Source organism: Nicotiana tabacum, chromosome 22 (assembly GCF_000715075.1).
Source record: "Nicotiana tabacum cultivar K326 chromosome 22, ASM71507v2, whole genome shotgun sequence".
NCBI classification, from domain to species: domain Eukaryota; kingdom Viridiplantae; phylum Streptophyta; class Magnoliopsida; order Solanales; family Solanaceae; genus Nicotiana; species Nicotiana tabacum.
The window spans coordinates 137,265,602-137,282,227 of record NC_134101.1 but is presented as its reverse complement, the minus strand read 5'-3'; the positions used below and the strand labels follow the sequence as shown (position 1 = coordinate 137,282,227).

Sequence of the window (16,626 nt, the reverse complement as noted above, 5' to 3'; positions counted from 1 at the left end):
GTTCATTATGTACATCAGTTTGAATTCGAATAATATATCAGTTTCTCTTTATACTTGTCTTTACTTTACAGTCTTTATTTTATGACAAAAATGACTTTTTTCTTCTTTAAATGTATTTTCATTTTGGTTAATTATATAAATTAAAATTTTAATACAAATTACACGTGTCCTTTATTGATTGGCTCATTTGACATGTCATTGGCAAGTGTAACTTACGTATATGATCTGTTGCACTCGGGTATCTACTTGATCTACTTAATAAATATTTGAAGTGTCTAAATAGTAGAGGGGTCGGTTGAGGTGTTTGTCAGATCATTGTGGACAACATAAATGAGCGATTTATGTACTTCACCTTTTGAATTCTATTTGTTGTTAAACTTCCCAACTTGTAGGAGAAAATGATAAAAATGGTCCCTTATTTTTATGAGTAGGTTTATGATGATCCTTTAAATATACCCCTATCAATTTTAGTCTTTTGTTTCCCAAAACTTTACACTTTTGGTCTCCATCCAGTTTTTAACTAACGCCGTAAGTTAACTTTAACAGACCACTCATGTGAGCCTCACGTGAGCTTAAAACCAAAAACATCCCCCTTACCCAGCAGGTCTTAATTCACCACCACGCCGCCTCAGCACAGCTTTCAACAAACTTTCAGGTACAATCTTTTTTCTGCTGAAGATATCTCATCTTTGAACAAATGTGAATATCAGCTAAAAAAATCATTAGAACACTTTTCTTTTCATAAAAATTCATGAAAAAGGTGAAAATGGTAAACTCTTAACAGAATAAAGATTTGATTTTTGGTCATCTTCATTCTCTACTATCTTGAATAAAAGTGACTAACAAAAATTCTCTGAAACACTTTTCTTTTCATAAACATGAATAAAGTGAACTGGGTCAGATTCTTAACCAAATAAAGATTCGACCTTTTGTCATCCTCATCTCTGTTTCTTGAATTTTTTTTGATGAACACCTAAAGAAACACTTTTCTAATCATAAATTCATGAATAAATCTAGCATTTGACCTTTTTTTTTAAGAGTCTGGCTTCTTCTTTTCTGGTGGCTTAATTTGTTGCTCATCTACTACTGCCATTTTTCTATAACAGTCACAATACGTTCCAAGGATAAAATTTTTATAATCAGAATTTCACTAAGGATTATATAACGAATAAAAACTCATAACCCGCATAATAAATATACACAAAAATCAAGATTTTAAGGATCTACCTAAATGGGTAAGAGTAATTGACTTAAAGATTGAAGCTTTTTAGCACTTCAATAAGCAGGCGGTCATTATTTTCAAGAGCTTTGGGGGAAGAAAGCGGGGAGAGAGAAACGAGAGGGAAATGGTCAGAATTTTTTGGTTTTAAGCGCTCCCATGAGTGGACAGTTAAGGTTAACTTATGTTGTTAGTTAAAAATGGATGGAGACCAAAAGTGTAAAGTTTTGTGAAATGTACAGGAACGTTCTCAGCTTGCATCAACATTCTCCTTCAACTCGCATCCAGGCGGTTCGCTGACTACTGGGTTTGTTGACCCTATCTCTGTACAATTTCTTTCGGTCAAATTCTATACTTGCAAAATATCTGTATTGAACTCGTTTTTTCTTCTTCTAATCTGTACTCATCAGAAGTGTGTAGAGCTACAGAGATATGCGATGTTAATAGCGGCACGTCGATTATCAGCTGGATCAGCTTTATCAGATTCGCTGCGTTATACCTCTTGCTGGCGGTTTTTCTCTACTTCTTTCAGGGAGGAAAAAGACACTTTTGGTCCCATTCTCGTTCCATCGGACAAGTTCGTGTTTTCCTTTTCTCTATTTTTCCCTTTATTCAGTGTGCTTTTTTTTGGGCTTCCCCCTTTTCACATGTTTAATATTTTACCTGAGCTTACATGTTCTTGTCCTGTTAATTCCGAAATTTTGAAAAGCATAGTCAAATCAAAAAATGAATATAGAAGGAGGATCATAGTAAGTTGACAGTCAATATAAAAAAATAATCAAAATGTGAATAATCGTGAAATAAATGGGGACAGAGTATTCATATACTCGAGCCAAATTAATGTAGGATTGAGCATTGGCGAGTAATTGTGTGTTAAAGTCCTATAGGGTTTTATGCTGTTGTAAGGGTTTGTCCGTGTTTCTACTTTCTAGTGAGAAGAAAGTAGATTGCAAAGAGATTAACCAATATTTTTTTTTGATAATGGGGGTGTTTAGTCAGCTTGCACCACCTCGACTTTGTCAGCTACCCAAGACCTTCGACCAGTGCATACACGGATAATTTTGTCCGTCAAGACAACCATATTGGAAGAAATCACCTAGCTGTTTTTGCTCTAATGGGATTTGAACGCCGGTCTGCCATTGTCCATTGTAGCTTCATTGACCACCAGCCCACAAGCCACAACTATTTCATTTAGTAAGAAGATTTATGTTGCTAATGGATTTGATCGCACCTTGCAGTTCTTTTTGCTATGTAGATGTGTTTCTCTTCTGTTATCTGCTTTATCAATAGTGAGCAATTAGTTGTCTTCAACATAGATATGATGCAGAAATTTTCCAACTCAACTCCTTAACTAACTAAAACTCCAGTCAAGCGAGTATCGATATGCTTCAATATAGGACAGCTATAGGTTTCTGGACAGATAATACAACAGCTGTGCTAGAGTATATGCTACATGTACCTTTTCCTCTGATCAACAGCGCATATACTATTACTAATCCAAAATTGTGCTAGAGTATATGCTACATTGTCATCCTGAATTCACTATTGAAAGGCTGAACTTTATTTTGCTAAGGTAGCTCAATATAACTCAGATAAATCCATGGTGATTAGAGTTTGAAGCTCCCTTTTTAATATCTTTATTAAATTCTTCTGTAGAGAACCTTTTGGATGGGTGACCTTTTATCAATTAAATGTAACCTTCATGTCTTGCAATTCCATCAATACAACTTGCTGTTTTTAGAATCTTGTACTGCCTCATTAATCGTTAATGTTAATAGCAGTGTTATAAAAAGCGTGCGCTTCTCGCTTAAAGCGCAGAAGCGACGCGAGGCGACGGCATAGCGCTTATCTGCCCTAAAGCGCTCACATCAAAAAGCGCTCGCTTTACACTAAAAAGCGAGAAGCGAGGCGATGGAAAAAGCGCAAAAAAGTGCGCTTAACCGAGGGTAAGGCATCTGCTAGGGTTTCTAAAAAAAAAACTTCGCAAATACACGCAAATATACTTACGCGAACACTCTGCTGCAAGCGACGACGGGACTGCTACAAGCGACGACGGGTAAGTGTCTTCTTCTCTTCTTCTCTTCCTCTTCTGATTTTCTTCAGTTCACTGTTCGTTACCTTTTTCTCTTCTTCTTTCTATTTTTTCCAGTTTTTTCTTGCTCTGTTCTTGCCCTAATTTATGCTCTGTTCTTCTACCCTAATTTATGCTCTGTTTTTCTGTTCTATGCTCTGTTTTTCTCTTCTTTTTTCTATTTTTTTCAATTTTTATTGCTCTGTGCTTCTGCCCTAATTTATGCTATGTTTTTCTCTTAACTGTTCTGTTTTTTTTACTGTTCTGTTTTTTTTGTTTTTTTGTTTTTTTGGTTGTTGATTGTAGTAAATTCAATCTTATTCAATGGCATCAAGCCAAAAAAGAGATCCAGCTTGGGCGTATGGAGTTGCAGTTGGCGGTACTAACAAAAAAGTGCAATGTATCTTTTGTCAAAAAATTTATAACGGTGGAATATATCATCACAAGAGACATCTAATTGGTGGTTTTAGAGATGTCAAAGAATGTCCAAGTGTTCCGGATTCTATTAAGCACGAAATTAGAGACTATGTTGAGAAAAAAAAATGAGTTAAAAAATCCAATGAGCCATAGAGCATCTATGATTAATCTCAAAGAAAGAATTCAACAAGTGGAAGTGGATCATCCACTGCCGGTAGCAATGTGAAAGGTCCTCTTAATCTTTTTTTCTCGCAAAAACCAAATGAAAAGAGAAAGGGTGAAGCTATTGACTTAGATTCTTGTAGGAAGAGTTTAAGGGAGCGCGTTGTAGATGCTTTTGCCAGGTGGATGTATGATGCGGGGCTCCCTTTTAATTGTGTAAATTACATAGATAGTTTTGGTGAATTCATTGAGGCTGTAGGCCAATATGGCCCTGGAATGAAGCCCCCAACCTATCACGAAGTAAGGATTCCTTGTCTAAAAAAGGAGGTGGAGAAGACAAACAAGATTGTCGAGGAGCATAAGGTGCAATGGAAAACTTATGGTTGTTCCATTATGATGGATAGATGGACAACAAAAAATAGAAAAATGGTCATTAATGTTTTGGTGAATTCTCCGAGAGGTAGTGTGTTTCTTGAATCTTATGATGCTAGTGACTCTTCAACCGATTCCAATAAAATGTTCAACTTGTTTGAGAAGACAATATTGAAAGTTGAACCGGAAAATGTGGTTCAAGTTGTTACTGATAACGCGAGCGAGAATAAAAAAGCGGGTGAGAAGGGGAGAGAAAACCATCAATGGGATACATTTATGAAGCCATGGATAGGGCTAAAGAAGCTATTGAGAAGGCATTTGATCATGATAGGAGGAAATATGAGAGAGTATTTGAAATCATTGATAAAAGGTGGACGGATCAGCTTAATCAACCTTTACATGCAGCAGGACATATTTTGAACCCTGGATTCTTTTATACAAATAACGAGAAGAAGACTTTACATATAGACGTGTGGAAGGAGTATCATGCATGTGTTGCGAAGTTGGTGCCAGATGAAGCGATGCAAGACAAAATAAGGGAAGAGCTTGGTGTGTATATGCAAGCCGATGGAATACTTGGATTAGCTTTGGCCATTAGAGGCAGAACCAAATTGGCACCAGGTGAGCAAATTTTTTCACTTGTTTTACTCTTTAGAGCTTTAACTTTTAAATTATTAACTTCTAAAATAATACTTCTACAGTTGAATGGTAGATGCAATTTGGTTATGAAGTTCCAAACTTGCAACAATTTGCTATTAGAGTTCAAAGCTTAACTTGTAGCTCATCCGGATGCGAGAGAAATTGGAGTGTTTATGAACATAGGAGAAGCTATATTACATTATTACTAAATTAAAGTGTATCTCAATTGTCCTAAGTACTCCTCTTAATTACTTTCTACAACTTATATGCAGATTCATACTAAGAAGAGGAATAGGCTTGAACTAAAGAAACTCAATGATCTCGTGTTCGTAAAATATAATAGAACATTGGCTCGTCGTTACAAAGCTCGCAATATCAGTGATCCAATTTTATTGGATAACATTGATGAAGCAAATGAATGGTTAACCTGAGCCCCTGAAAATCATGAAGAAGAAGAAGTATTTGAAGGAGATTGTCTCACTTTTGGTCATGTTGCTATGGCAAGTGGAGTTGAGGAGAATGTTTATGGTTTTAGGGGAAGTACTTTAAGGAGCAAAGAAAGAGTATCTACAAGTACAAGTACATGTACAAGTAGAACCCTAATTGATGAAGCCTCCGATGAAGAAGAAGATGATGATGACCAATATAATAACTCGAACATGATGACACTTCAAGAGTTTGGAGATCTTGTTGAAGAATAGGATGTTGCTCCTTTTGTGATTTTGTTTTGCATTTGCTTAATATGTTATGACTTTTGAGGATTATTCACTGTCTAGTTTTAGTATCTATTATTTACTTCTTGATTTAAGAATTGAAACATTTGCTTAATATGTTATTTTTATTGAGTTCTTGGCCATTTATCTATGCCTATTTAAATTTTTTTTTATTTATGTGTTAAATTGCGTTACACATGAAAAAACCGCGCGCTTTGCTTTGCGCTTCTCGCTTCACCGAAGCGAGACCTCCTCGCTTTTTTCCGCTTCTCGCTCTCCAAAACCAGTTAATGGAAAGTGATATTTTAATTAGTATTCTCTCATTTTGGCATAACAATGTTTCAAGGCATTGTTTCACTAGCTTGTTTGGAGACAAGTTATTCTTATTGTTTTGGGTGATAAGCGGCATCCAATATCTTTATGATTTCTCTATTACGAGAATCATGGAGTGCAATAGCTTATTAAATTTATTGAGTCTGTCCATTTCTTTGACAAATTGTTGTTCAAGTCAGCAATCGATGTCATTAAATCTTGCGATCTTACTTAGTGGAGTCTATTGTTTTTAAATAATAGTGATGTTTTTTTTTTTTGGGGGGGGGGGGGGCAGGGGTGGGGGGAGGTGGAGGTACCTAGAGTGCACCACATGTCTCTTTACATTCAAAGGGTTGGTTCTCTTTTCTGCTCTTTCTGTACGTTTGACATTGATGAACTAGTGAACTGGTAATAGGTGTGAAATATCAGGTTGATCTTGAAATTCTCTCTTTAAGAGTTACCATATTCAGAATTGGTAGTCAATCCTATTCTTGATAAGGGCAGACTTTATGGGCTATCTTCCAAGTATGCAACTACGCCATCTTGAGTTTCTTTCTAATTGTACTTTTTTATGTCTTTTTTGTATCTCCTCCAGGTTATGGGGGGCACAAACTCAAAGATCATTGCAGAATTTTGATATTGGGGGTGAGTGTGAAAGAATGCCTGAGCCAATCATACGTGCATTTGGTATTCTCAAAAAGTGTGCTGCCAAGGTTGGTTAATCGGTAATGCCGTTTCCTTCTTAAACAGTTGATAACTTCTTCTTTATCTATTTCATTTTATCAAAATTTTGGTATAGTAAGTATGTGGTAATGCTTGACCGCAGTTGTTTTGGTCTTATTTTAACTTGTAGTTATGATATTGCAGGTGAACATGGAATATGGCCTTGACCGATCTATTGGAAAAGCAATAATGCAAGCTGCTGAAGAGGTTGCAGAGGGAAAGTTGAATTACCACTTCCCTTTGGTGGTTTGGCAAACTGGTAGTGGCTTTCATGAACTTGCAGGTCCTATGAGGGCTTGTTCTAAGCTTGAGCCTTATTAATTGCTTCTAGCAGGTCCAGAAATAATCTTAATGCTTAAAATCTATCCAAAGAAACGGTCTTCACGGAAAAAACAAAATTTGATGCTCTAAAAGTTAATTTAAGCTTTTCTCTGTGATTGAGCTTGTCCTCCTCCTATAGGGCTTCTCATCTCGTTGTTACTAACTTCTTGTTTCCGGAAAAAAATATTATCACTTCAATATGGACAAATTACAAACTACCTCTTGTACTATGACTCATTTGCAAATACTTCCAGGATAAACGTGTCCCCTAACACTTATACACTTGAGTATAAACAGTCACATGGAAAAAAATTCATTACTGTCCTTTATTGCTACCAGAGGCAAGGAAAAAAATAAAAACAAATAAGTTGGTACAGGGGAAGGGTAAGGAATGCCAAATTCTTGTGGAGTTCTCTGCATCTGAAACCCGGTGTGCTAATTTTCAATGTTCTTGGGTTTCAATAGTTCCGGATTTGACGTGAAGCTTGATTAGAGAAGGTAGGAATTGGGCTACATTAAGGGTGGGAAGATTGCACATAAGGAGATGGGTGCAGTGACCGAGGTGGGTTTTGCCCACGATTAAGTATATGTAATTTCATTGGTGACTTCTGTGTAATGCTTTTTCTCGTCAAAAAGGTAATTTTATCTGTTAGTATTACATTATGGCATTATGCCAATCTATTTCGTAATTAAACAATGACTTGGGTGATACAAAGGGTGATGTTGGATACAAAAATTTGTCCGGTTACATACCTGATGGAACCTAAGATTTCAAAATGTAGGTCTTGATATTAATACCGTGAATCAAATGTCTGAGCTCATTCCAAAGAATGTACGATGTATTGGCAAACACCTGATTGTTGAATTTGAAAAAGTGTTCCCTGCTCTTGATATGCAGAGCGTGATCTATTTTAGTTTAGATGGCATGTAGTTAAGTATCCCACATTGGCTGTGGGAAATTTGTTGGTGTTTCCTTATATGATTTTGGGCAATTATCATCTTCTGAGCTAACATATGGGGGAAATTAGGTTCAGGGTCCATTTTCTCCACATGGTATTAGAGAAAGTCATCCCTATTCTTGGTTTACCCATATGTTCGGCCCTTATACTGTATTGTCTATGCACCAGATGTTCAGTCCTGGGCGTGTAGGGCTGGGGGTGTTAAGTGTCCCGTATTGGTTGAGGAGATGGCTATTGTCTCCCTATATGTTGGTGGGGCAATCCTCGTCTCATGAGCTAGCTTTTAGGATTGAATTAGACCAAATATCCATGTTTTTATCAGTACCAAGTGCAGGTAATTGAATGCTAAAAATATGAGTGTTCTGTCTTCCACAATATTGTGATTGTTGGTGCAGTTATCTCCAGATAATATATTTTGATAAGGTAAATATGCAACAGCTCTGCCCTTCTCAAAAAAAAGATGCTGGGGCTCTAATGATTATTTCCTACTTCCTAGTTGCTTCCGATATTTATCTGTTGGAATTTGACTGTTATTTTTGCCTTTTGATTTCACTAGATACTTGGTTCGAATGAGCAAATGAAATTTCTTTAGCCAATGACCCAATATATCTCGACTTTGGACTATTGGATATCTGTCATAGAGAAGAGGGATCCACCTTTCTATTTTTTGATGGGTTGGTTACTAGCAATGGAGAAAATTAATCACATTCAAGAGTTTTCTGATGCTTTGTATGGGATTTGAGAGAAATACCTACTGTTATGAATAAATATATTATGCAGAAATCTGATAGATGAAAGCTGCTCAGATAGTAATTTTACATGAACATGCATTCTGCCTCTTAAAACTTTAAGTGCATTTACTGATTAGCTTCTCGTGGTTTAGGCAAGATACTGAAATATTACTCCCTTTTCTGGTTTTTCCTTTGATTGCACCGGAAAACACTGGTTTTTGAAATTTGGCTGTCTCCAAGACTTCACACTCATTCAAGCTATTGCTCTTTCTCTTATCAGAAGAAAGAGAGCATTGAGAACAGAAAAGAGAGTGCACTCTCGAGCCAAGAATAAGTGTCAAAGACAATATGCACAAACAAGTCTATTCAATGAGTATAACATTTTAGCTTTACTAGGGTGGACTGGAAACTAAGCCAACATTGATGAACTTGTCTCATCGGCAATCTAGTTGACAACCACTCCACTTAGTTTGCTGAGCCTTTCACATCATACTGACCTATCGCCACCGTTTGAATCTCAATGGTTTAGTTTATCAGTGACTCCTCACTTGGACATTCAGGTACTTTTTCTTCTTGTTTCAAAATTAGATTTTCCGATGATCTTTTGGTCTCAGATACCTCTAGTCAAACCCCTCTATTACGTCTTTTTTTTTTTTTCTGTAAGGACAGGAGACATGCAGAGTTGTTAGGTATTCTGTTGCAGACTTGAATGATCTCCGTCATAAAGATGATCCACCTTAGGGTGTTGTTGTATCTTAATCGTCAGCGACCTAGTATCTTGGAAACTTAAGAAGCTTGGTTTCATAGAAAATTGGAGGAAATGAACCAATGAAACGGAATAGTGAGAGTAAAACCGCATTACAAATTGTTTCAAATTCTGTGGTTCATGAAATACTAAAGCACATAGATTTTAATTGTTACTTTATCAGGCAAAAAATTTGAATAGAATGTATAACTACCAGTTTTGTTAATACAAGTGCTTCAGCGCTGCATATGCATTATGTGTTTTCTGTGTTTCCATAGTAGCTAAAATATTTCAGATCCTAGATAGATTGCAGTATATGTCTTCTGGACCTTTTAAGGAAGTTGGGTACAATTTCATTTATCTTCTTATGATCATCCTTTTACCAACTGGATAATGGTAAAAAATTGATCTGTCATGAACTCATGTTTTTCCCTTTCTAATGATATATTATTAAATATCTTCAGGTTATTGCAAATCGAACAGCTGAAATACTTGGCCATAAGCGCGGTGACAAACATGTGCATCCAAATGACCATGTAAATAGATCACAATCTTCAAATGATACCTTTCCTACGGTAGGCCTCCTCTATTGTTACTTTTGTTGCAATATATGTTGTCTTTTCACAAAATTATGCTGACTTCTTAGTAATGGTTATTCTTTTTCATCTGTAGGTGATGCATATTGCTGCGGCAATGGAGCTAAATAAAAGATTAGTACCAAACCTGAAACAGTTGCATACTTCACTACATTCAAAGGTTGACTATTAAGTTGTTTCACTCGTATAGTATTAAAAATAATATATAATAAATTTTTCCCAAAAAAAAAAACTGTTCCGATAAGTTTTGAAATACTTTATACAGCATTATTTGGTTCTTGTATTCTGCTATTCTGCTTGCTCGTTTACATATATGCCAGATCTATTGGTTCACAATGTTGCAATTCATGCCTATTCAGTCATTAATGCTCAAAAAGGAGCAAGTTGCCCTTTCTGAACTTATATTGCGAAATGGTGAATTTGGTTGAGCGTTATGATGAAGATAAATTAAGAAAAGTCAAGACAGTATCATAAGAAAAGACACTAAAAAGATTGATTAGATCAGAGCATTACGATGTATCCATCTCTTCTGTTGGCCTGTCTGGAATTATTTATGCTTTTTGATTAGATTCTGCTACAATACCATTAAACCAAATCAAATATGCAGCTCAATCTTTTGGAATGCCTTTACAGGACAACAAAGATAAAATATCAACCTCTTTCTCTTTGTTGAATACATTAATTATCTTCAAGTTAATGTTGTTTGCCCAAATGTCGAAGAATTACTATGCTTTTGGATCCGATCCTATCTCACAACCTGATTATCTTAATTGCCAATCTTAACCGGACGAATTTTTGTATCCAACATCACCCTTTGTATCACCCAAGTCATTGTTTAATTACGAAAAAGATTGGCATAATGCCATAATGTAATGCTAACAGATAAAATTACCTTTTTTGTATCCAACATCACCCTTTGTATCACCCAAGTCATTGTTTAATTACGAAAAAGATTGGCATAATGCCATAATGTAATACTAACAGATAAAATTACCTTTTTGATGAGAAAAAGCATTACACAGAAGTCACCAATGAAATTCTGTTGGCCTGTCTGGAATTATTTATGCCATTAATTCCTTTGTAACTAAGCCGCTTTCCTATCCAATTACTTTTACTAGTCAGTCGAATTCAAGGACATTATTAAGATCGGGCGAACCCACACCCAAGATGCCACCCCTTTGACTCTTGGACAAGAGTTTAGTGGGTATGCTACTCAGGTAAGCTCTATTTACTTTCAGCATTTTTAAATGCTAAAGTTGTCCCTACAAGTAGAGAAGAGTGCTCACCTTGGTTTGCCTTAAATTGTTCTTTGCTGTTGTAGGTGAAATATGGAATTGACTGAGTCTTGTGCACCCTTCCACACATGTATCAGGTTCTTTCTCAACCTTTACTTTCTTTTAATTTCCTTGTTCCTCCTTTTGTCTTTGTTTTAACTGATAACAACTTCATTGAGCAGCTCGCACAAAGAGGCACAGCAGTGGGGACAGGACTGAATACAAAGAAAGGGTAAGTGTTCCAGTATTAAGATTGGGTTGGGGTCAATTTCAGCCACCCAATCTCCATTATTGGTATGCAAAGGTGGAGGGAGCATTCTAGCTGCTCAATCCTTCAAATTTGTTTTTGTAATATCTCTTATTATGTCATCCTTTCATGTATCCAACTTCAGCCATGCCATATTTTTTGAGTTGTGGTTAAATTATGTTCATTCTCCATAGGTTTGACATTAAAATTGCTGCAGCAGTGGCAGAAGAAACTAACTTGCCATTTGTAACAGCTGAAAACAAGTTTGAAGCACTGGTAACCTCAGGATTCTTGAGTGCATTGTTTGTGAATTGGAGGTTCTGGTTGCTTGCTCATTGTTTTGATATAATACGCGAGCAATCGCAACCGATGTTTAGTGTTTGACAATTCTGGCATTGGCAGGCTGCTCATGATGCATTTGTTGAAACCAGTGGAGCTGTAAATACAGTAGCTGCTTCCCTCATGAAGGTTGGGAATGAAATACGTTTCTTGGGAAGGTATGCGTTTCATATGTATTATTTCCTCAGTAGGTTGCTATCTTTTGGAGACGTCAAAGCTTAGAAGGATGTATGTTTTCCATGGATTATATGATTTTTTCAAATTACTTTCATTTGGAGGATTTACATCCTTTTTTATTCAGTGGTCCGCGCTGTGGTCTTGAGGAGCTCATTCTTCCTGAAAATGAACCTGGAAGCAGTATAATGCCGGTAACTTCATTTCCTTTGAATCTGTTGAAAGACTATGTATGCATCCTCTTGTCATTTTTAACCTTTCTACCCAATCTTAAAAATGACTTCCATTTCAGGGCAAGGTGAATCCTACTCGGTGTGAGGCTCTCACGATGGTCTGTGCTCAGGTAATATATCTGTCTAAACGGATGATGTAATCAAATTATCTTGAACTTTATGTTCTGACTTCCTAATATTCTTCTCCAGAGTAATTGCACCTTGATTTCCAATGCATGACATCTATACAATTGGGTGTACGCTAGTTGTTTGTTTTCAAGTTTAATGGTTGAACCTTTTATGAGCTGCAGGTTATGGGGAATCATGTGGCTGTCACAATTGGTGGATCAAATGGCCATTTTGAGCTGAATGTTTTCAAGCCTATGATTGCTAATGCCCTTCTACATTCAGTGATCTGCCATTCTTTTTTGTTTTCTTTCTGTTAATCCTAAATTAGAATTAATGGTATGCATTTTCAAGTCCAAGCTACTGTCAGAGTGAGGCATGGAACCATAAGATGTTTGCCAGCAGTTAACCGCGCTGACTTTGTGTTCTCACCCAGGCAATAGATGTGGGGTGGGGTGGGGTGGGGTGGGGTGGGGTGAAGTCAATTTATCTCTGATTGTGACTCATTTGTGGTTTCTACACCTCTCCATTCTTCCTGGAAATTTAAAAAGCATGCGCATTCATCGTTGTTTTAGTACCATTGATAGTTTAGATGCGCCATATGTGTGATGCTGTAGTCTAAAGCAGTTAAGTCTGTACCTTATTAAAAAAAAAAAAAAGCAGTTAAGTCTGTATCTGCTGCTGCCTTTTTACTTCCCAAGGCTGACATACCTCTCTTTTTCTGTCATGTGCAGTCAGTAAGATTGCTAGGGGATGCATCTGCTTCTTTTGAAAAGAATTGTGTGAGGGGTATTCAAGCTAACAGAGAGAGGATTGCTAAATTGTTGCACGAGGTCAGTTACTGTGTATCTGATAAACTAACTTTGGTACCCTCTTCTACTTTACAAGTTTTAAGCTCTATTTTATTTATCTCATTTCGTGTATAATTTTGCAGTCGCTCATGCTTGTCACATGTTTGAACCCAGTAAGTATTCCATCTACATGTTCAAAGTACATGCTTACCTGCAGCAATTTTTACTTCTACTTTTCCCGCATAGTTAGGACTGAACTGACAAGAACGATTTAAAACTGGAGAAATTTTACTGATTGCTGGTATGCTTGCTGTCTGTTTCAGAAAATTGGTTACGATAATGCTGCTGCAGTTGCGAAGAAAGCTCACAAGGAGGGAACCAGTTTGAAGGTAATGATATTTGTCAATTATGTTTAGGGGATCAATTATTATTTTTTTCTTACTAAAAATTTGACGCATATACCTGCAGGATGCTGCTCTCAATCTAGGAGTCCTCAAATGTGAAGAGTTTGATCAACTTGTAGTTCCTGAGAAAATGATTGGTCCAACTGACTGATCAGCTCCATTAGTTCTATCAAATGGGAGAGAGGACCATGGCTAAAGGTGCACCATGTTAGCTGTTCGTCCATCAAATTCAACTAGGAAAATAAAATATTTTTAACGCAATTCTTGAGGTTTTCTCATTCCTTGCAATTTATCAGCACTTGACTGGGGGAATGCCTCCATTTTCTGTAATGAGACCCTGAGCTATAGCGAAGTAAATAATGGCTGAATCATTACATTCTTTCTTAATTCGCTGTGCTAAGGTTGCTGTCATTACTGACGGGATTAGAACTCTTTCCTGTCCTCTGTATGTGCCTTTTGGCGCTGTGTTTCATGCGTGCTTTAAGAGGGAGAGACCCAAGCGGGTTGGCCTTATGACAAATGCCTCATGTGTTTATCACTTCTAACGGTGATTGTCAGTAACTTTGACCTGCTCGGATTTACTTGCTGCCTATAAGTTGAATTTTGCCTACTAGAGAACTACTTTCAGCGATTGTTTTGAGATATACACCGCATCCTTCGCTTGCCAAAAAAGGATCGATTTATGTGGAAGGAAGTGAAAAGAGAAAAAGCAAAAGATTATTATCGGAGGTGATCGTTTAGTTTCTAGTGTCAAAATAAAGCTTGTGATTCCTTTTATCCTCAAATAAACATATAACCCTGTCTTGTAACTTCATTTTATGAACAAATACGTCATTTACTAAGCATACATAAACTTGCATAACTTCAGCATACATGGCACATTGAAATATTTTTCGAAATGATGCCAAAATAAGAAAATCTCAATCAATTAATCAATGATGTCTTCATCTCAAACTGTTTGGATAACTTGTGTGAATCTATTCTTTTTCTGTTCAGGTCATTTATTTCTAAGAAATGTTTCGTTCATTTAACAATCCCTGTAAGAATTGAGAAAAAGGTGTTGCTTTGAATAACATTTTCCTTGTTTTGAAAACGTTACTCTTGTTTTGTTCGTGCCGTGGACTTCAGGGCATTTGTATCTATACCCAGTTTTTGGGTCATCATTTAACTTATATCTGCTTTGCAAAAAAAGAAATTGCAAACGCCACCCACTTTTCAGGTAACTTCAGACATACGGAGCCTGAAGTAGCAAGAATTTATGTCTGAAGTTTGAACTTCAGAATTTTTTGCTTGAAGTGTGACCTTATCAAAGTAAAACTTCAGATATTTTCGTCTGAAATTTGGCCTGACTTGCAAAAGCAATCAAAAAAACTTCAATTCGTAGTGCAAACTTCAGACAAATTAGTCTGAAGTTTTTTAGTTTATAGTGCAAATTTCAGACAAATTAATCTGAAGTTCTTTAGTTTGTAGTGCAAACTTCACACAAAATCAAAAGTTTATATGAAGTTCTTCATTTTCTGAGTCCAAAACGCTTTTGATGTTTTTTTGGACAAAAATCACTTTTATACTGCTTAAAAAAAGTTACATAAATGAGTAAAACGCAGTACTATACTGCGAACTACGTTAACGGAAATTAGTTCGTTAAAGTAAAACGCAATACCATACTGCGTTTTACTTTATTTTATTTTTTTTGTAATTCGCAGTACCGTATTGCGTTTTACTTCAATTTTTTTAAACCAGAGTAAAACGCAGTATAATACTACGTTTTATAAAGCTGTTCGCAGTATTATACTGCGTTTTACTCTGGTTTTTGCCCCACCAATAATGAACTGACATAACAATAATTCAATACATAAAACGTAGTATTGTACTGCGTTTTACATTCGGACTTGCCTTATTTAAAGGCGTTCCAATTTTATGAAAATTCATTCAATCTTCAAACTTACGTTCATACTTCTCTCTTCTTCTTATCAATCATTTTTTTACAATGTCTGAAGTGGCAAAAATAAGGGTTTCACTATATTGGGGGGGGGGGGGGGGTGAGGTTGTGTTGGAGAATAACTCTGTGAGGTATAACTCACCTCCACAATGTCATGTTAAATTGCCGCTTACTATGGAGTACGATAAATTGGTATCGTTGTTACGTAAAAAAATGAATGAGAGGTGGCGTTCGGTTAACCTTAAAATAACTGGTAGATTTCTGTATTCAGTGACTCTGCAGGGGTTTGCTTATTATTCTGAGTTTAACATCGAGGATGATGAAACTCTTAGAGATTTTTTGCGGATTCCGGATGAATACAGGGAATTTATTGTAATAAAATTATTAGAAATGTACGTCAAGGTGGAAGACGTTCCCAATAATGAGGGTGTGCATAGTAGGGATAACCCCCAATCATCGGGTGGTTATTCTGGAGCAGTTTTTGCCGGACAGATTGCTGATGAAAGAGCTTGCCTTGATTTAAACTTGTCACCACCAGCGAATGAGCAGCTGCAAAATAATTTTTCGACTTTATATAATCAACAAGACGACTGGTAAACTTCAATTCCGTGGGTGCTTTAGCGATGTTTATTTTATGTTTTAATTGGATTTGTATTAACACTCATATTTTTCATAGGGGGTACCGTCCGGATACGAATTTTACAAGTTATGACCCCGCCCCTAGTTGGAATATGTGTATTTCTGGAGTATTGGACCACGGTGGTCCATCCGGGAGTCATCACCAACAAGCAAATATCCATCATGAAACGTCAAGACAGTACAACTTGTAAGTAAAGTGATATAGCTATATCTAAAGTATTTATCTAGTTGGGTATATTATCATTTTGTTATTTTTATGCAGTGAAAACGAGATTCTTGAAGCTCCTAACCTCACACAGTTGCCCATAGACTACGTATTTACTCGTGATTTGGCAGATGCGCAGAGTCAGGAAGATGATAGTGATTATGACAACAATGCGGATGAGTCTGGGGATGACACACCCTTCCATGATGAGGGTGATGATGATGAGGAAGTGAATGTTGAACATGAGCTGACGAGGGAGCATATTCCTCCACCTCCCGCTAGACCAAGAGTGTACG

At 36.6% G+C, this 16,626-nt stretch overlaps 1 pseudogene; it reads left to right on the top strand.

The window, feature by feature from the left end:
- Positions 1-621: 621 nt before the first annotated feature.
- LOC107831603 (fumarate hydratase 1, mitochondrial-like) lies at positions 622-14,067 on the top strand (annotated as a pseudogene).
- The last annotated feature ends 2,559 nt before the right edge of the window (positions 14,068-16,626 follow it).